The sequence below is a fragment of the Theropithecus gelada genome, chromosome 11 (genome assembly GCF_003255815.1).
Source record: "Theropithecus gelada isolate Dixy chromosome 11, Tgel_1.0, whole genome shotgun sequence".
Taxonomy (NCBI): domain Eukaryota; kingdom Metazoa; phylum Chordata; class Mammalia; order Primates; family Cercopithecidae; genus Theropithecus; species Theropithecus gelada.
In genome coordinates this window covers 101,302,144-101,320,374 of record NC_037679.1, presented here as the reverse complement: position 1 = coordinate 101,320,374, position 18,231 = coordinate 101,302,144, and the positions used below count along the sequence as shown (strand labels likewise).

Genomic DNA, 18,231 nt, shown 5'->3' with positions numbered 1-18,231 from the left:
ATCTCTGTTTTCTGATCGGTAGAATAAGTTGAGAACAGCAGGGGAAGATTAGATGAGATATCGGTCAAACGAATACATTAGAACATTATGAGTTTTTTAGTGTGTGGTTTAAAGAATCCCTTGAAATGCCTAAGCAGCACATTAGGAAGGGAATTGCTCCTTTGGGAGTGACTCATGTACAATGGGCCCCGTGCAGAGGTCAGGGTGTGCAGGGTACAGCAGCTCTCTAAGGCGTCAGGCGGAGAGGCAGAGGCTTGGCTTAACGTGGGATCATGTGTGCTGGCATTTCTCCTAGGACCTGGACTAAGGGAATTGGGGCTGGACGGTGTGGTGGGGGCTTTGTGCCATCTCCTGTTCCCCCATCAGATGCAGGAGCAAAGTGGAAAAGTCCTCTGGGGATTTTCTTCTCTGATACAAGGGAAGCACACGCAAACGATCTTTTCCTGAGAAAACCCATTGAGAACAGTTTCCCACACTCCCCGACACTCATGGTCCGTGCAGTCCAGGCTGCTGGCTGGAGAACCGACCTTTAAAACTCTTGTTTATGTACAGCCACAAGGTCAGTCCAACTCCAGCCTGGCCTGGCATGGAAAACCAGGAAGTTCCTGTAAGAAAACCAATTTTTAAGGGTCTGTGTACCTCACAGGAAGCCTTCAGATTGCAAACATGTGTCCAAACTGCTGACTTGGAGTAAATGGATCGAGTTACTCAGTCTGGATTGGAGAGCCTGATTTCTGCACCAGGGAGGCTTGCTATTTGAATGTGTGCCAGGTTGAATAGAGTCTCAGGCTTCAGATGGCTTCAAGCTGAAAGAGGTTTCTTTTGTAAGTCAGCTTCTTTGGTAATTTCTTTCCTTTCTTCTTCCCGCAAGTGAAATAGTGCACATTTATCTTGACCCCGTGTGGGCCTATCGTCTGTTGTCCTCTTTTTCATCTGCAGAGCCTGCTCATGTCTCTAAGTCCGTACCATACTGCTCTGGGCTGTGCGGCTCCATAGTCTTGTTTACCGTATACTGGTGCTTTTGTTTCAATTAAACTTTTAATTTTGAGATAATTGTAGATTCATTTGCAGGTGTAAGAAATAATTCAGAGAGAATTTACCCAGTTTTTTCTTTACTTTAAAGAATTTATGCTTTACCCAGTTTTCCCTCACCTTGCAAGACTATAGTACCATATTGTAACCAGGATATTGACCTTAATGTAATCAAGATACAGAACATTCCATCAGAAGATCCCTCTGTTGCCCTTCATAGCCACGCCCACTTCCTTCCCACCTCCCTAAAAGAGGGGACTCCTTCTTTTATCTTTGGCAACCACTAATTCATTCTCTATTTCTGTAATTTTGTCATTTCAAGATAGCTACATAAATGGAATCATACAGTATGTAACCTTCTGGGATTGACTTTTTTGGTTTCACTCAGCATAATTCTCTGGAGATTCATCCAAGTTTTGCCTGTTATCAATAGTTCCTTTTGTTTAACTGTTGGATGGTATTCTATCTTGCGGGTATACTATCATTTGTTTAACCATTCACTCACTGAAGTGCATAAGGGCTGTCTCCAGTTTATGACGTTTAGGAATAAAGCTGCTATGAACAGTTGTGTACAGGTATTTGTGTGAACAGAAGTTTTCATTTCTCTGGAATAAATGCTCAGGAGCGTAATTGTGGGGTCATATGGTAGTTGCATATGTGGTTTTTTGAGGAACCACCAAACTGTTTTCCAGAGTGGCCGTACCATTTCACATTTTCACCAGCAATTTATGAGAGACCTGGTTTCTCTGCGTCCTCACCTGCATTTGCTGGCCCTACCTTTTATTTTAGACATTCTGATAAGTGTGTAAGGTAGCTTAACAGCTTAAATTTGTATTTTCCTAATCGCTAGTGATGTTGAACGTCTTTTCACGTTCTTATTTGCCACCTGTATGTCCTCTTTGGTGAAATGTTTGTTCATATCTTTTGCCCGTTTTCTAATTTTTTTAATGGTGAGTTTTAAGAGTTCTTACGTATTATAAATACTAGTTCTTCGTCAGGTATGTGGTTTACAAATATTTTCTCCTTGTTTGTGGGTTATTTTTTTCATCCTCTTAACAGGATTTCTCACAGAACAAAAGTTTTAAATTTTAATGAAGTCCAGTTTATCATTTTTTCCTTTTGTGAATCATGCTTTTGGTGTCAAATCTAAGAACTCTTGGCCTAACCCTAGATCAGGAAGATTTTCTCCTGTGCCTTTTCTGAAAGTGTTATAGTTGTGTATAATTCCATGATACATTTTGAGTTAATTTTTGTATACCATGTAGGACTTGGGGGTAGGGAGTTTTTTTCTCCTGTAGGAATCCAATTGCTCCAGTACCATTTGATGAAAAGGTTCTCATTCTTCCATTGAATTACTTTTGTACCTTTTCCAAAAAATCGCTTATGCGTATTTGTGCAAGTCTATTTCTGGGCTCTCTATTCTGTTCCAGTGAGCTATGTGTCTATCCTTCCACCAATACCATCTAGTCTTGGTAAGTGTAGCTGTATATTTTGATATAATAAGTCTTAAAATTGAGTAGACTAATTCCTCCCACTTTATTCTTCTATTTCAAAATTGTTTTAGCTATTCTAGTTCCTTTGCCTTTCCATATAAATTTTAAAATAAGCTTGTCTATATCTATAAAAATCTTGCTGGGATTTTGATAGGACTTCTGTTAAATCCACATATACATTTGAGGGATAATTATCATCTTTCCTCTGTTGAGGCTTCTAAACCGTGAATGCAGTGAGTCTCTATTTTATTTAGAGCTTTGATTCTTTCAACAGTATTTTGTAGCTTTCAGCATAAAAGTCTGCTGTGTGCTGAATGTGTCCCCTCAAAATTCACATTGTGAATTTTGTGGTATCCTCAGTGTGGTGGTATTAAGAGGTGGGGCCTCAGGGAGCTGATTAGGTCATGAGGGCAGAGCCCTCATTAATGAGATTAGTGCCCTTGTGAAAGAAGCCTGAAAGAGTTTGTTTACTTGGACACAGCAAGAAGATGCCATTTATGAAGCACAGAAGGAGTGCTCACCAGACTTTGAATCTGCTGGTGCCTTGAACTTGAACTTCCCAGACTCCAGAACCATGAGAAATAAACTGTTGTTTTAAACTTCTGTTGTTTTACCCACTCTAGGGCATTTTGTTACAGCAGCCTGAATGGACTAAGACAAAGCCCTGCACATGTTTTGTTAGATTCATATCCAAATGTTTCCTTTCTTTTTTGAGTGATTGTAAGTGGTATTGTATTTTTAATTTTTGTGTCTGTGTTCATGCTGGTATATAGCAATACACCCGATTTTTGTGGGTTTATTTGTTTTGTATCCTGCAACATTGCTGAAGTTACTTCTTAGTTCTAGAAGCTTTTTCTGCATTCTTTGAAATTTTCTACGTAGTCAATCTTGTCATATGCAAGTGGGGAGAGTTTTATTCCATTCTTTCCAATTCACGTACCTTTTATTTCCTATTCTTGTCTTATTGCACTGAATAGAGCTTCCAGGACTACATTGAATACGAGTGGTGAGAGAGAATAGCCTTGCCTTGCTTCTGACCTCAAGGAGAAAACAGTCCGTCTTTCACCCATAAGTGTAACGTTAGCTGTAAATATTTTTGGAGATGTAGTTTATCAGACTGAGCAAGTTCCCCTCTATTCCTATTTATTTTTTTGTGAGAGTTCCTTTTTAAAAAAAAATCATGAATGGGTATTGGATTTTGTCAAATGTTTTTCTGCTTCAATTGCAACGATCATGTTTTTTTTCTTTTCTTTTCACCTGCTTTAGGCCAAACAATATACTATTTATACTATTCAGAATACTTTGAACTGCAAATAATAGATTAAACCAGATTAAAATGTGATTAAATTAAAAGAAATGTATTTTTTTTTTCCCTGAACAAGACATCTGGAGGCAGATAGTTCCAGGGTTGGCTAATTCAGCATCTCAGTATTGTCAGGGCTCTAGGTGTTCTCTGCGATTCTCTGGGCTTTCCCCTCGTGGTTGTAAGTCAGCTACAGAGGTCCCAGGTGCCGCTAGTAGGGGATGTTCTCCTTTTTTTTTTTTTTAATTACAAGGAAAAATTTTCTCAGAATCCTAACAGGTTTTTATGTCTTGTTGGCCAAAGTGAGCCCATGTCCAAACCTAAACCAGTCTGGCAAAAAGAACGGAAACGGGAGCGGAGTGCCATGAATAGTTTAATCCAGTAGTTCTTACCAGGGGCACTCCTGGTGTGTTCGATGACAATTTGTTGTTGTGCAGGATTGTCCTACTCACTGCAGGACATTTAGCATCCCTGGCCCTCACCTATTAAGGCCCTCACCTATTAATAGGCCCTCACCTATTAAGCGACAGCGGGCCCTCCAGTCATGGTGACAACTTCTTTCAAACTTCCCCTGGGCCTGGCGGGCAGGGGGCGGGGGCTGGCAATACCACTTCTCATTGAGAGCCATTGGTTTAAACCAATTATGATTCACTCCAAGGTCAGCCAGTGGAGTGACCAAGCCAGGAGAGGTTTAGTTTACTACTATATATTGAATTCCCAATTATCTGCTTTTATTTCTCATCACTGTGACATCTAATAATTATTGTGTGTTTATTATGAGACAGAGTGTGCTAATTGATTTAGATCCTTTATCATTTTACTTTTTATAACAACGTTAGGGGATATGCACTCTTATTGTCCCCATTTTACTGATGAGGAAATTGAGGCCTAGGAAGATTAAGGAAGTTGCCCAAGGTCTGATCCCAGAATCAGCATAAACTGCTACACCATACCGTTTCCCCAGGAAAATAAGTCTTTGTTGTCTTTTGCTGTCATTTATTCTGAGTGGTAGCAAGACATTCTTCAAAAGCTGGGTGATTCTTCCCAGACCGTACCCACAATTTCAGTCCTCCAGTTGGAGGAATTATAGAGGGAAGATGAATGCATTTACTCTAGTTATGTATGGCAGAGAAGGGATAAGAGATGAAAAGCATGATTTAGCCATATTATTTTGCTTTTTCTAAAAAGAAAACTCCTTATTAGATCAACACGTTAACTATTAGGCTGTGTCTTAATTATAACCTAGGCTTTACACTTCTCAAGCAAAGATATGACTAGGGCAAAATTAAAATATGGCAATGAGTATACGTTGTCGCACTCAAGTACTGTTTTCAGTAACTCCTTATCTAAGTCTTGGCTTTCTTTACACTTTTACATATTCTAAGTGATTCCAGGCATTGCAAAGCTCTTTTGCCTGTGCAAGGCTTCCAGGAACCCAGCCACTGGCAGCTTTGGTGTACGCACATTCTTAAGAAGGGACATTTCTATTTTGCCTGTATTTGAAGCTATTCATGACTGGCTCTCCATTCTTTTGTCTGCTTGTTCATCCATCCATCCATCCATCCATCCATCCATCCATCCATCCATCCATCCACTCAGCCATTCTTTTGTTCAACAGTGATTTACTGAATTCCTACTTACTATGACTGTTCTATATTTGACATGCCACACAATGTTCAGCAATGACTTCTACTCAAGGGCTAGTTTTTAGTTTCGCACTGCTTTTCTCTTGTTCTTTATCTTTTGCTTTTGTGGCTCAGAACAGAAAAATCTATAGAAAAGATCTTGCTACCAGGCTGTGGGCCCCTCTGGTCCATGGCGGTATCTTACTGTCTTTGTGTCTTTCAGCTGAACAATGCCTGCAGCATGGTGCATGCTCAGTAATACTCATGGAACAAAGTGGTGTGGTTCCTCTTCCAGGAAATGCTACCATCTCTCTTTTGATTCAGGATAGGTTTACCTAGGTGATTACATCACTAACATTGTATTCCTCTGGTTTCGTCCTCATGATAGGACAGATTTTACTAAAAAGTAAAAAATTATTTATTACATTTTGCCATTCCTCTTACTTTTCATCCCAGATTAAATTTTCTTTGGCCTTCAATGCCCACTTCGAATATCAATAAACTAGTAACCTTTCGCCAACCTACTGAAGTCGCCATAAGAAGTTAGTCATTCTCTCTGTCAATTCACATATCCGCTTCATTCTTTTGTCTGCTTGTTTGTCCATCTATTTATCCATCTGCTTAGCTATTCTTTCGTTCAACAATGATTTAGTGAATACCTACTTACTGTGACCCTATTAAGTTTTACAGGCCACACAGTGTTCAACAAGGTGTTCATATGCCTGTCTACCTTCTTTATCTTTTCTTTTTTTTTTTTTTTTTTTTGAGATGGAGTCTTGCCCTGTCGCCCAGGCTGGAAGGCAAAGGTGCAATCTTGGCTCACTGCAACTTCTGCCTCCCGAGTTCAAACAATTCTCCTGCCTCAGCCTCCCGAGTAGCTGGGATTACAGGTGCCCACCACCACACCCAGCTAATTTTTGTATTTTTAGCAGAGACAGGGTTTCACCATGTTGACCAGGCTGGTCTTGAACTCCTGACCTCGTGATCTGCCCACCTTGGCCTCCCAAAGTGCTGAGATTACAGGCATGAGCCACCGTGCCTGGCCTACTTCCTTGATTATGTGTTTGTTTCCTCCAATAGGATATGAGCCCTTCAAGCAAAGACAAAAATCTTATTGCTCTTTTTGCATCCTAAGTGCCTGACACAAAGGAAGGTGGAGGAAAGTATGCAGTCAATGTCTGTAGAATTGCACTCTACATGCAATAGGGCCTGCCTTCTCTTCAACAGGCATTGCTTTTCCTCTTTTAAGCTTCATAGAACATTTGAAAAGCACAGAGCAACAATAATTTCATCAGCAGATGAAAGACGATGTCAAAAGAGAAAAACCAGGGTAGAGTTGACACAAATAATCAGAGGATGTCCCCATTATAATTACAGCAACATGGACTGAGTTATGCCAGCCCCTGAGAGGAATTTGATTTCCTCATTATGTGTATAATCCTCTCAGCATCACTTTTCTCTTTGGTATTTCACATATGGCTCTGATGTCTCCCTGCTTTGTAGATGGGAAAACTAAACTTCAGAATGGGCTAGTGGCTTGAGCCATCTCGCATAGCAAGGCAGACACTGAGAGGTGGGCATAAAATAAGTATGTTTAGATTTTAATTATTTCAATCAAATCAAGAGATCACCATCACCAGAATATCTTATTAACTATTCATCGAACCCTTATTATGTGCCAAGAACTTTATGTGCATTAACCTTTCTCCCCAGTCTTTATTTTGAAAACATTTAAAACCTGCAAACAGCTGGAAGAATATACAATGAAACATCTAGTTTCACTAATTGATTTATTTCTTACACCTAGTTTCTTACACTTAGTTTCACGTTTTTGTTTTATTTCTCTCTAAATATATTTGAATATATTGATTACATGCAGACATTATGACTTTGCTCCTAAATATTCCAGCATACATCTCTTCTGAAGAAGAGCGTTCTCTTACATAACTAAGATACAATAACCACACTCAGGAAAGTTAACATTAAAATAATTTCATTATCTATTACATAATCTTTATTCAAATTTGCCTCATTTTCTCAATAACTCCTCCCTCCCTCGCTCCCTTCCCTTCCCTTCTCCTTCCTTCCTTCCTTCCTCCCTTCCTCCCTTCCTTCCTTCCTTCCTCCCTTCCTCCCTTCCTCCCTCCCTTCCTCCCTCTTCCCTCCCTCCTTTCCTCCCTCCCTCCCTCCCTCCCTGTCTGTCTTTCTCCCCTTTCTCTCAATTCAGGATCTAATCGAGGATGCATTGCATTGACTTTTCATATTTCTTTAGTCATCTTTAATTATAATCACTTCCCAGCCTTCCCCCTCAACCTCGTTTCATGACATTGACAGTTTTGAAGAGTTCAAGCTACTTGTTTTGCAAAATGCCTTTGGCTTAGATTTGTGTGACGTTTCCTCATGGAAAGATTCAGGTTAAATATTGTTAGCAAGAATATTAAATAAGTGATATTGTGTCCTTCTCAATTCATCCCATCGGGGACATAAAATGTTAATGTGTCCCATCACTCATGATGCTATGACCACTTGGCTAAGGCAGTGTTTGCCAGATTTCTACATTGTGGAAGTACCATTTTCCTATGTAATTAACAAGTAATCTGTGGAGTGATACTTTGAGTTTGTGTGAATACCCCCATCAGGCTTTCGTCTAATGTTTTTAGTATCCACTGATGATAAGTGTTTATTATCATTTTAGAGTCTCACCATAACCCTGTGAGGTAGACACTGTTATGACCCATATATTTACAATGAAGAAACTGAGTCTTAGAGAGATGAAGAAACTCGCTCGAGGTCTCACAGCTAATAAGGTACAGAGCTGAGATTTCAGCCCACATCTGGCTGTCTCTAAAGCCTGTGCTCTACCTACTACACTGCACTAACTGAAAGTAGACTTTCTTATCTCACTTGCTCCAGGCAAGACAAGAAAAAAGTGATAGTTGAGATCATGTAAGACACAATTTATTTCATCTCTCAACAAGTCTCTTTCCTTTTACTTCCTAAGCACTTTTTTTCCCCAAAGCCTAATGCCTGTCACTCTTCCCTGACTGTTAACCTGGAATGTGGTGAATAAATTATGATTCCATCCCACGGTGCCCAGGACCACCTGCTTGCCAGCACCACACTGGGATGTAATTACATTCTGGAATCATCCATTCCAGTTTGAGAAAGACCACTACATACATTCATAGGGAGGATTACAGTGAATCCTTCTGGGTTTTTTTTTGTTTGTTTGTTTGTTTTTGAGACAGAGTCTCGCTCTGTTGCCCAGGCTGGAGTGCAGTGGCGCCGTCTCGGCTCACTGCAAGCTCTGCCTCCCGGGTTCACGCCATTCTCCTGCCTCAGCGTCCCGAGTAGCTGGGACTACAGGCGCCGGCCACAACGCCCGGCTAATTTTTTGTGTTTTTAGTAGAGACAGGGTTTCATCGTGTTAGGCAGGCTGGTCTCGATCTCCTGAGCTTGTGATACGCCCGTCTCGGCCTCCCAAAGTGCTGGGATTACAGGCGTGAGCCACCGCACCCAGCCGAGAGATGGATTCTTTCCTAAAGGGGAGCTTGAGGGTACGCAGAGATGGAGGTGGGGAATGTATTTTTCTATTAGTTTCAAAGGAAGAGCTCACCTAGCCCAACTCCCTTCCTTTGTAGATGAAGAAACTGAGCCCTAGACTGGTATGTGGACTGTCCAGGGTCAACACTGGTGACAGACAGATCTGGGGCTGGAACTACAGATTCCATGCTTATCATGCTGCAAAATCCCTAAGGTTACGCTCTTGTCTAGCCCTGCTCGCCCAGCCGTTGGTCCTCTGCTGCCGCTCCCCACCCTCCCCTTCTCAGACTTGCCCTTTGGAAGGCATTTGCTCATTCTTTCCTTCCTTTCTTCCTTCACTGGGTTGTTCATTCTTAAATAGCATTTATCGTCCTCCTACCATATGCCAGATCCTGTGCTGGCCATAATGGGTATGAAGCAAAAAGAAACACAGTGTCAGCCTTGAAGGAGGCCACTGTTTAGGTGAGGGGAGGGGAAGCACATAATCCCACACCATGATCGGATGTGCTAAGCACTAGAGCAACGCTCATCTACTGCCCTGGGGACGCAGAAAAGGGAAGGATGCTTTGAAATTATGTGGCTGCTTGCGAGTTTGCTGGGGAGCTTCCCAAAGCATAGCTCCATTACTCAGAATACTCTTGGAATTCCCTTTCCTTTTGCTAGTCTTCTCAGATGAAAGGGAGGGCAAGTATGGGAAGCAAAGGAAGGGCAGGACATGGCTGGTTGATGAGTTTTGGGGGATTTCTAAAGGGACCCAGAAACACACCCGATCACAGACTCAGGACTAATTGGTGCAGCTGGATGGCTGCATCTGCTGCAGGCCCTTAGGAGCCTAAAGCCGATTATTGGCTTGGCTCAGTTAAGAGAGCTTGAGCCTTCTCCAAGGCTGCCCAGTGTCCAGAGCTGCCTGTGCTTCTGGGCATGGGGGAGAAGGCCAGCATGATGGGAGAGAGTAGGGAGAAAAACTGGTGAGGATGCTGAGAAGCTGGGACCCAATTGCCCTAGGGCACTAATTGCAGCTCCAGCTGCAGGAGGCCCTGTGCTCTTCCCACTTGCTGCTCAGTACACTGCATAATGGGCACTTAGTTATGGGATCTAAACTAAGCCTGAGCCTTATTCTGCGCAAGGGAATAATGACATCACAAGCTGGAAGGAAGGAGTATGCTATACTGATTAGACCAAGGCAGTGCAAAGTTCTGGCTGCTTTTTTCTGTTCCTGCTGCTGACCGATGGCACAATTCAGGCCAATGAGGACACATCTGCTTACCTGTCAGTGAACTGATGTAATGACTTCATACAGCATGGCTTTGGGCTATGCTGGACCTCCCAAGTGAGCCCTCCTTCCCTTAACAACTGTGACAACTGAATGACGTTTTACTGTGCCAGTCTGTTTATGGATCACCTATTTAATCCTCACAGTAACCCTAATAGTAGCTACCATTATGGTTCCTGTTTTGCACAGGAAGAAACAGAAGCTCAGAGAAGGTAAGTTACTTACCCAAGGTCACACAGCTAATAAAGATGGCACTAATACTGAATCAAGCAGGGTGACTTCTGAGCCCACATTCCTCGCTGCTAAGGAAAATTACCTCTTAGCCCCAGCAGGATGTGACTTGGGCAGGAGTTCTAGCACTTGTTACAATTTATGGTCATGTCCTTCATTTCTTTTGCTGTTCGTTAGATTATAAGCTCCCTAAGGTCAGGGAACAGGCAGACTTGTTCGCCACGGAGCCTCCGGAGCCTGGCACCTCTTAGCACATAGTAGATGCTTCGTTCATGTTTTGGGCTGAGCGAATAGCTCTGGATCAGGCCACGTAGCCTATTTAGTATTTTGCCAACTACACTAGCAGGAGAGGCCAATAGTATAGGCCATTCCCTGAGTCTGAATTGTTCAGTTATGGGGACTATCTGGGCTCTAAGGAGTGGGCTCTGGGGGGATTCACCAGGGTTGTTCCTTCTTTTGCCCTTGCCCCCATCTCCTATAGCATGCGCTCATCCCGTGATTCATTTATTCTGCAGATCTTTAATGAGCACCTATTATGTGCCAGATGCTATTCCAGGTAGTTCACTGGAACAAAGCAGATAAAAATGCCTCTGACACAGAGCTTGCAATCCACTGGAGGGGAAAACCATGAGCAATTAATAGGCAAAATGTGCAGTGCATACAACAGAAAACATGCTTAGGAAGGTAGATATGAAGGGTCAGGGAGATGGGTGGCCAGTAAAGCCCTCATTAAGAAGGTGGCATTTGACAAAAGGCTAGAAGGAAGTCAGGGGGCAACCATACAAATGCCTCAGGGAGAGGGAACAGCCAGCACAAATGCCCCAGGGCAAAATCACGCTGTGTGTGGGACGAGCAGTGGGGAGGTCACTGGAGCGAGAGATGGGAGTGATGGGAGAAGAGTTTGGAGAAGTGACCAGAGCTAGGCTATGTGAAGTCTTGTAGGTCGTAGTTGTAACCTTGGCTTTAAATCTGAGTGGAATGTGAAGTCACTAGAGGATTTGGGCAGAGGAGGGATGTGATCTGACTTTCCATGTTATCGTGTACCACAGCTATTTGCGTATCTGTCTCCCCCTCTAGTCTGTGAGGCTGTCAACACTGGGACCATGTATATATTCCCAGTGCCAAGCACAGTAATGGTACATGGTAGATGTTTCAATACATGGCTATCAAATGAATGAGCATATGAAAAATGCAGAACCAAGTGCAGAATGAAACCAACTGAACTAGGGTGCAGATGGGGACCCAGAGGGTAGATAAATGCACTCTGAGTTGATGAATGAAGGGCATTTAATGGAGCAGGTGTCTTTTAATCTAGGACTAGAAGAAAGAGAAGCCTATCCACAAGTAGAGAGAGAGGAAAGATATTGCTCCTGAACAAGGAATGGGAGCAAAGAGTTGGAGGCATGAAAGTGCAGGGCAAATTAAGAAAATACCAAATAGACAAATGTTTCTGGTATGCAGGATGAGAAGAGGCACACAGTGGCATCAGAGGCCAGAATTACAGCCTGGGGCCAGATCATAGAATGACTTACATGTCAAGCTAATAAATTTGGATTTTATACTGCAGGCAATGGGGAGCCTTTGCAGGATTTTACAGGTGTGGGGCCATTTTCAAGGCGGGGGATTCAGTCCATTAGGTTTTGGCTTGCAACTGGTGAGGACCGTGGAGAAAACCAAGAGTGGTTCTGTGTATGGGAGGCAGTGCCTCACAGTGTGGCTACAACACGGCACTGTTTATTGTGTCAATTATGTGTGTAGAAATACTGTCACGTTCAGAAGGAGAGTTGATCTCATACTTCACAGCAGCCTTTGGGGATTCCCCTTTATGGAACCCTAAGACACTGCACAGTGAAAGATTTAGTGGTTTACTCAGGTGCATTTAGTGTCCAGCTCAGGAGTGGTAATGACTTCATTACGCTGCTCATCCATCCATCCAGCCCTTATGTAAAATCAATCAGCCATAAGCTTCCCGGGTTCATTTCATTTCTTCTCCTGTGCTGGAGGAGGTTGGTAGAGTCAAGACATGACCTGTTGTGCCCCTGGGTGGCATGTAGCTCCATTACTATTTAGCCTGGAAGCCCGGGATCAGTCATGATGATGTTAGGAGGCTCACCAGGCAGAGGGAATGCAAAGGCGGTCATCTGAGGTCATCCGATAGATTTGGTAATGAACTATGCTGGGTTCTAAGTATGCGCTGGGGCTGCTCATGGTCGGGGGAAATGGCCCTGGGAGGATGGAGATGGAAGTCCATGTCAAAGTGAAAGCTGTCAGCCATTGCTTTGAGGGAATGAGCTTGTTCCCAGGTTGGAGGTTAAGGTGTCCACTTTCCAGCCTTGACTCTGCATGGCTAAGACTGGCCCACCCTCTCACCTTTTCACTCTGACTTAGTCTCAGTTAACTGAAAGGGCTCATTGACTCTCCCCACCATAGTTCTGTTGCTTCATTGTGGAGCAGGCCTGGGCACCACTCACTAGTGTGTTTTCAGCCTAGGGTTATGGTCACCATAACTCACTCTAGATGGAACACTTAGGTGTCATGAACCCACAGGACACAGACGCAGAAGAGCAACCTTTTTACCAGCACATAGCTTTCAAAGTTGGGGATTAGAGGAGCTGGAGAGGGGCAAAAATAGAGTGGCTCAGAGAACCCCTAGTCTCAAGCTTTCAGAGGGCTTAAATAAGAAGTCAGCAATTTGGGGAGCAGAGGGAGAAACTTCTACCAGTATCCCCAGTTTTCTTTCAACTGCATGCAGGGAAGAAAAACCAGTATTCCTCTGCTGAGATGCAGCAGGTTCATCTATAATTTACTAAAATGATGTGCTGGAAGGTAGCTGGGCCCCAGAGACATCATGAGCCTCTTGTGTACAGAAAACCACATCAGGAATAGACCTCTACCTGAAATGATGTCCTTGGAGGAGCCAATGTTGTGAATTGTGCTGTCCCTCACAGTGAAGTTAGGAACAACCATTACAGCCTCTCCTCCCTCATTCCCTTGGGAGGGCCATCAATGATGTAGGCTCACTACCTACATGCAATTTATATGCTTTGGAGATTAGTTTAAGTTGGACAACCAGTAGAACTTTCATCATGGATGCAGATTGTAAAGATTGTCTTCATAATAATACAAGGATTTGGAGAAGGGCATAGGCTAAAGCGGGCATGTGAGTCTGACTCATAGTGGATCTATGACTATACCCCAAGGCCAGATAGAAGAGACTTTTTTTTGGCTTGGTTAATGAGTAACAGTGTTATGACAACTGTCAAAATCTATTGAAGGCTTTAAAAATGCTCATAGCTTTTGACCTAAGAATCCAGCATCTAGGAGAAAATTTATAGCACTAAATACCCACATCAAAAACTAGAAAGACCTCATTAACAACCTAACATCTCACCTAAAAGAACTAGAGAACCAAGAGCAAACAAATCCCAAAGCTAGCAGAAGACAAAAAATAACCAAGATCAGAGCTGAACTGAAGGAGAAGAAGAGACGAAAAACCCTTCAAAAAATCAACAAATTCAAGAGCTGTTATTTTGAAAAAAATTACTGAAATACATAGACCACTAGCTAGACTAATAAAGAAGAAAAGAGAGAAGAATCAAACAAACACAATCAGAAATGATAAGGAGGATATCACCACTGACCCCACAGAAATACAACCATCAGAAAATACTATAAATACCTCTATGCGCATAAACTAGAAAACCTAGAAGAAATGGATTAATTCCTGGACACATACACCCTCCCAAGACAGAACCAGGAAGAAACTGAATCCCTGAAGAGACCAATCATGAGTTCTGAAATTGAGGCAGTAATAAATAGCCTACAAACCAGAAAAAGCCCAGGACCAGAGGGATTCACAGCTGAATTCTACCAGATGTACAAAGAAGAGCTGGTACCATTTCTACTGAAACTATTCCAAAATATTGAAAAGGAGGGACTCCTCCCTAACTCACTCTAGGAGGCCAACATTATCCTAATACCAAAACCTGGAAGAGATACAATAAAAAAGAAAACTTCCGGCCAATATCCTTGATGAACATCAATGCAAAAATCCTCAATAAAATACTGGCAAACCGAATCTAGCAGCATATCAAAAAGCTTATCCACCACAATCAAGTTGGCTTCATCCCTGGGATGCAAGGTTGGTTCAAGATAGGCAAATCAATAAATGTGATTCATCACAGAAACAGAACTAAAAACAAAAACCACAAGATTATCTCAACAGATGTTGAAAAGTCCTTTGATAAAATTCAACATCACTTCATGTTAAAAGCTCTCAGTAAACTGGGTATTGAGGAATATACCTCAAAATAATAAAAGCCATATATGACAAACCCACAGCCAATGTCATACTGAATAAGCAAAAGCTGGAAGCATTCCATTTGAAAACTGGCACAAGAAAAGGATGCCCTCCTCTCACCACTCCTATTCAATATAGTATTGGCCGAGCAGTCAGGCAAGAGAAAGAAATAAAGTGTATTCAAATAGGAAGAGAGGAAGTTAAATTATCTCTATATCTCTTTGATACAGGATAACACGATCCTATATCTAGAAAACCTAATTGTTTCAGCTCAAAAGCTTCTTCAGCTGATAAGCAACTTCAGCAGAGTCTCAGGATATAAATTCAGTGTGCAAAAATTGCTAGTATTCTTATACGCCAACAACAGGCAAGCAGAGAGCCAAATCATGAATGAACTCCCATTCACAATTGCTACAAAAAGAATAAAATACTTAGGAATAAATACAGCCAACAAAGGAAGTGATGGACCTCTTCAAGGAGAACTACAAACCACTGCTCAAATAAATCAGATAGGACATAAACAAATGGAAAAATATTCCATGCTCATGGACAGGAGGAATCAATATCGTGAAAATGGCCATACTGCCCAAAGTAATTTATAGATGCAATGATATTCCCATTAAACTACCATGACATTTTTCACAGAATTAGAAAAAACTATTTTAAAATTCATGTGGAACCAAAAAAGAGCCCAAATAGCCAAGACAATCCTAAGCGAAAATAGCAAAGCTGGAGGCATCATGCTACCCAACTTCAAACTATGCTACAAAGCTACAGTAATCAAAACAGCATGGTACTGGTACAAGACCAAACACATAGGATAATGCAACAGAATAGAGAACTCAGAAATAAGACTGCACACCTACAACTATTTGATCTTTTGCAAACATGACAAAAACAAGTAATGGGGAAAGGATTTCCTAGTTAATAGGAACTGGGAGAACTGGTTAGCCATATGGTGAAAATTGAAACTGGACCCTTTCCTTACATCATATACAAAAATTACCTCAAGGTGGATTAAACACTTAAATGTAAAACTCAAAACTGTGAAAGCCATAGAAGAGAATCCAGCCAATAGAGAATCCAGGCAATCCATTTAGGACATAGGCAGGGGCAAAGATTTCATGATGAAAATGCCAAAAGCAATTGCAACAAAAGCAAAAATTGACAAGTGGGATCTAATTAAAGAGCTTCTGCACAGCAAAAGAAACTATCATCAGAGTGAGCAGATATCCTACAGAATGGGAGAAAATGTTTGCAATCCATCCATCTGACAAAGGTTTAATTTCCATAGTCTATAACTAACTTAAACAAATTTACAAGGGTAAAAAAACAACCCCATTAAAAAGTGGGCAAAAAGCACAAACAAACACTTCTCAAAAGAAGACATACATCTGGCCAACAAACATATGAGAAAAAGCTCAACATCCCTGATCATTAGAGAAATGCAAATAAAAACCACAATGAGATATCATCTCACACCAGTCAGAATAGCTCTTATTAAAAAGTCAAAAAACAATAGATGCTGGTGAGGTTGTGGAGAAAAAGGAACACTTTAACACTGTTGGTGGGAGTGTAAATTAGTTCAACCATTGTGAAAGATAGTGTGGCAATTTCTCAGACCTAGAGGCAGAGATACCATTTGACCTATCCATCCCATTACTGGGTATATACCTGAAGGAATATAAATCATTCTGTTACAGAGATACATGCACGTGTATGTTCATTGCAGCACTATTTGCTATAGCAAAGACATGGAATCAACTTAAATGCCCATCAGTGATAGACTGGATAAAAAAAATATGGTACAGATACACCATGGAATACTATGCAACCTAAAAAAAAGAAATGAGATCATGTCCTTTGCAGGGACATGGATGGAGGTGCAAGCCATTTTCCTCAGCAAACTAACACGGAACAGAAAACCAAATGCTGCATGTTCTCCCTTATAAGTGGGAGCTGAATGATGAGAACACATGGACACATGAGGGCTACAACACACACTGAGGCCTGTTGGAGGGTTTAGGGGAAAGAGGACAACAGGAAGAATAGCTAGTGGATGCTGGGCTTAATACTTAGGTGATGGGTGATGGGATGGTCTGTGCAGCAAACCACCAGGGCACACGTTTAACAATATAACAAACCTGCACATCCTGCACATATCCCTCTGAACTTAAAATAAAAGTTAAGAGGGAGAAAAAAAAAGAATCCAGCATCTAGGAATTTCTCTGAAAATAATACACATAGAATAAATAAGATAAAGATGTTTATCATGGTAATATTTATAATAGTAGAGAAACGCAGTCTTTAGGCTGAGTGCGGTGGCTCATGGCTGTAATCCCAGAACTTTGGGAGGCTGAGGTGGGCGGATCACTTAAGCTCAGGAGTTCGAGACCAGCCTGGCCAATATGGTGAAACCCCGTCTTTACTAAAAATACAAAAATTAGCCAGGCATAGTGGTGTGCGCCTGTAGTCCCAGCTACTTGGGAGGCTGAGGCAGGAGAATCGCTTGAACCCAGGAGGCAGAGATTGCAGTGAGCCAAGATCGTGCCACTGCACTGCAGCCTGGGCAACAGAGCAAGACTCTGTCTCAAAAAAAAATACAGTCTTTAAAAATTGCTATTTCAGAATATCTGATGACATGGAAACATATTTATAATTTTTTAAACTTAAAAATATACTGAAATATTTTCTGTAGAAAATCACAGGAAATAAAACAAACATCCATATGCCCTTTAGCCAAATTCAACAAATGTTGACATTTTGTCATAGTTACTTCAGAATGTTTTAAGAAATGAAATGTAGATACTGTTGAGGCCCCTTTTGTACTCCTCTCTTCCCTACCTTCCCACTGATAATTATTTTTCTGAAATTGGTATGTATTCTTCCTGTTCAGAAGTTATACTTCTACTACACATCTGTATTTCCATAAAATATATAGCATTTTTATAATTTACAACCATTTTAGCTTCCTTCAATGTGCTGTTTTCATTCAACACAATTTCCAAGATTGTATCCAGTTTGATATATGTAGATAACATAATTTTTCTTGCTATATGTAGTATTCTAACTACAAAAACATATTTAATACACTTTTAAAACTGAATAGTAATGGCTTAATGAGTTATCTCTAAGTGAACATACTCATCTAACTATCACCCAGGTCAAGAAATAGAACATTATAGAATAGCATCTGTACCCCAGAAACTCTCCATTATGCCCATTTCCAACAACTATCCTTTTCCCTACAAAAGTAGCCACTGTCATGGTTTCTAATAGCATCAATTTGCCTGTTTTTGAACATTGTATAGTAGGAATCATGTGGTGCTCTACATTTGCCAATTAGTTCAATTTTTAATTAAGTTGCTTGGTTCTTCTCCTTCATTATTGATTTTATTGAGTCCATTATCAGTGATTGAGAGAGATGTATT

General features: G+C 41.4%; 1 protein-coding gene across 1 annotated transcript in view; it reads left to right on the top strand.

Annotated features, from left to right (window-relative positions):
- Nucleotides 1–730: 730 nt before the first annotated feature.
- Nucleotides 731–18,231, top strand: part of PRMT8 (protein arginine methyltransferase 8) — a 209,537-nt gene continuing 192,036 nt past the window's right edge. The window contains exon 1 of the mRNA XM_025402041.1: nt 731–824. The gene's annotated coding sequence lies outside the window, so the exon portion shown is untranslated. The remainder of the gene's footprint in view (nt 825–18,231) is intronic.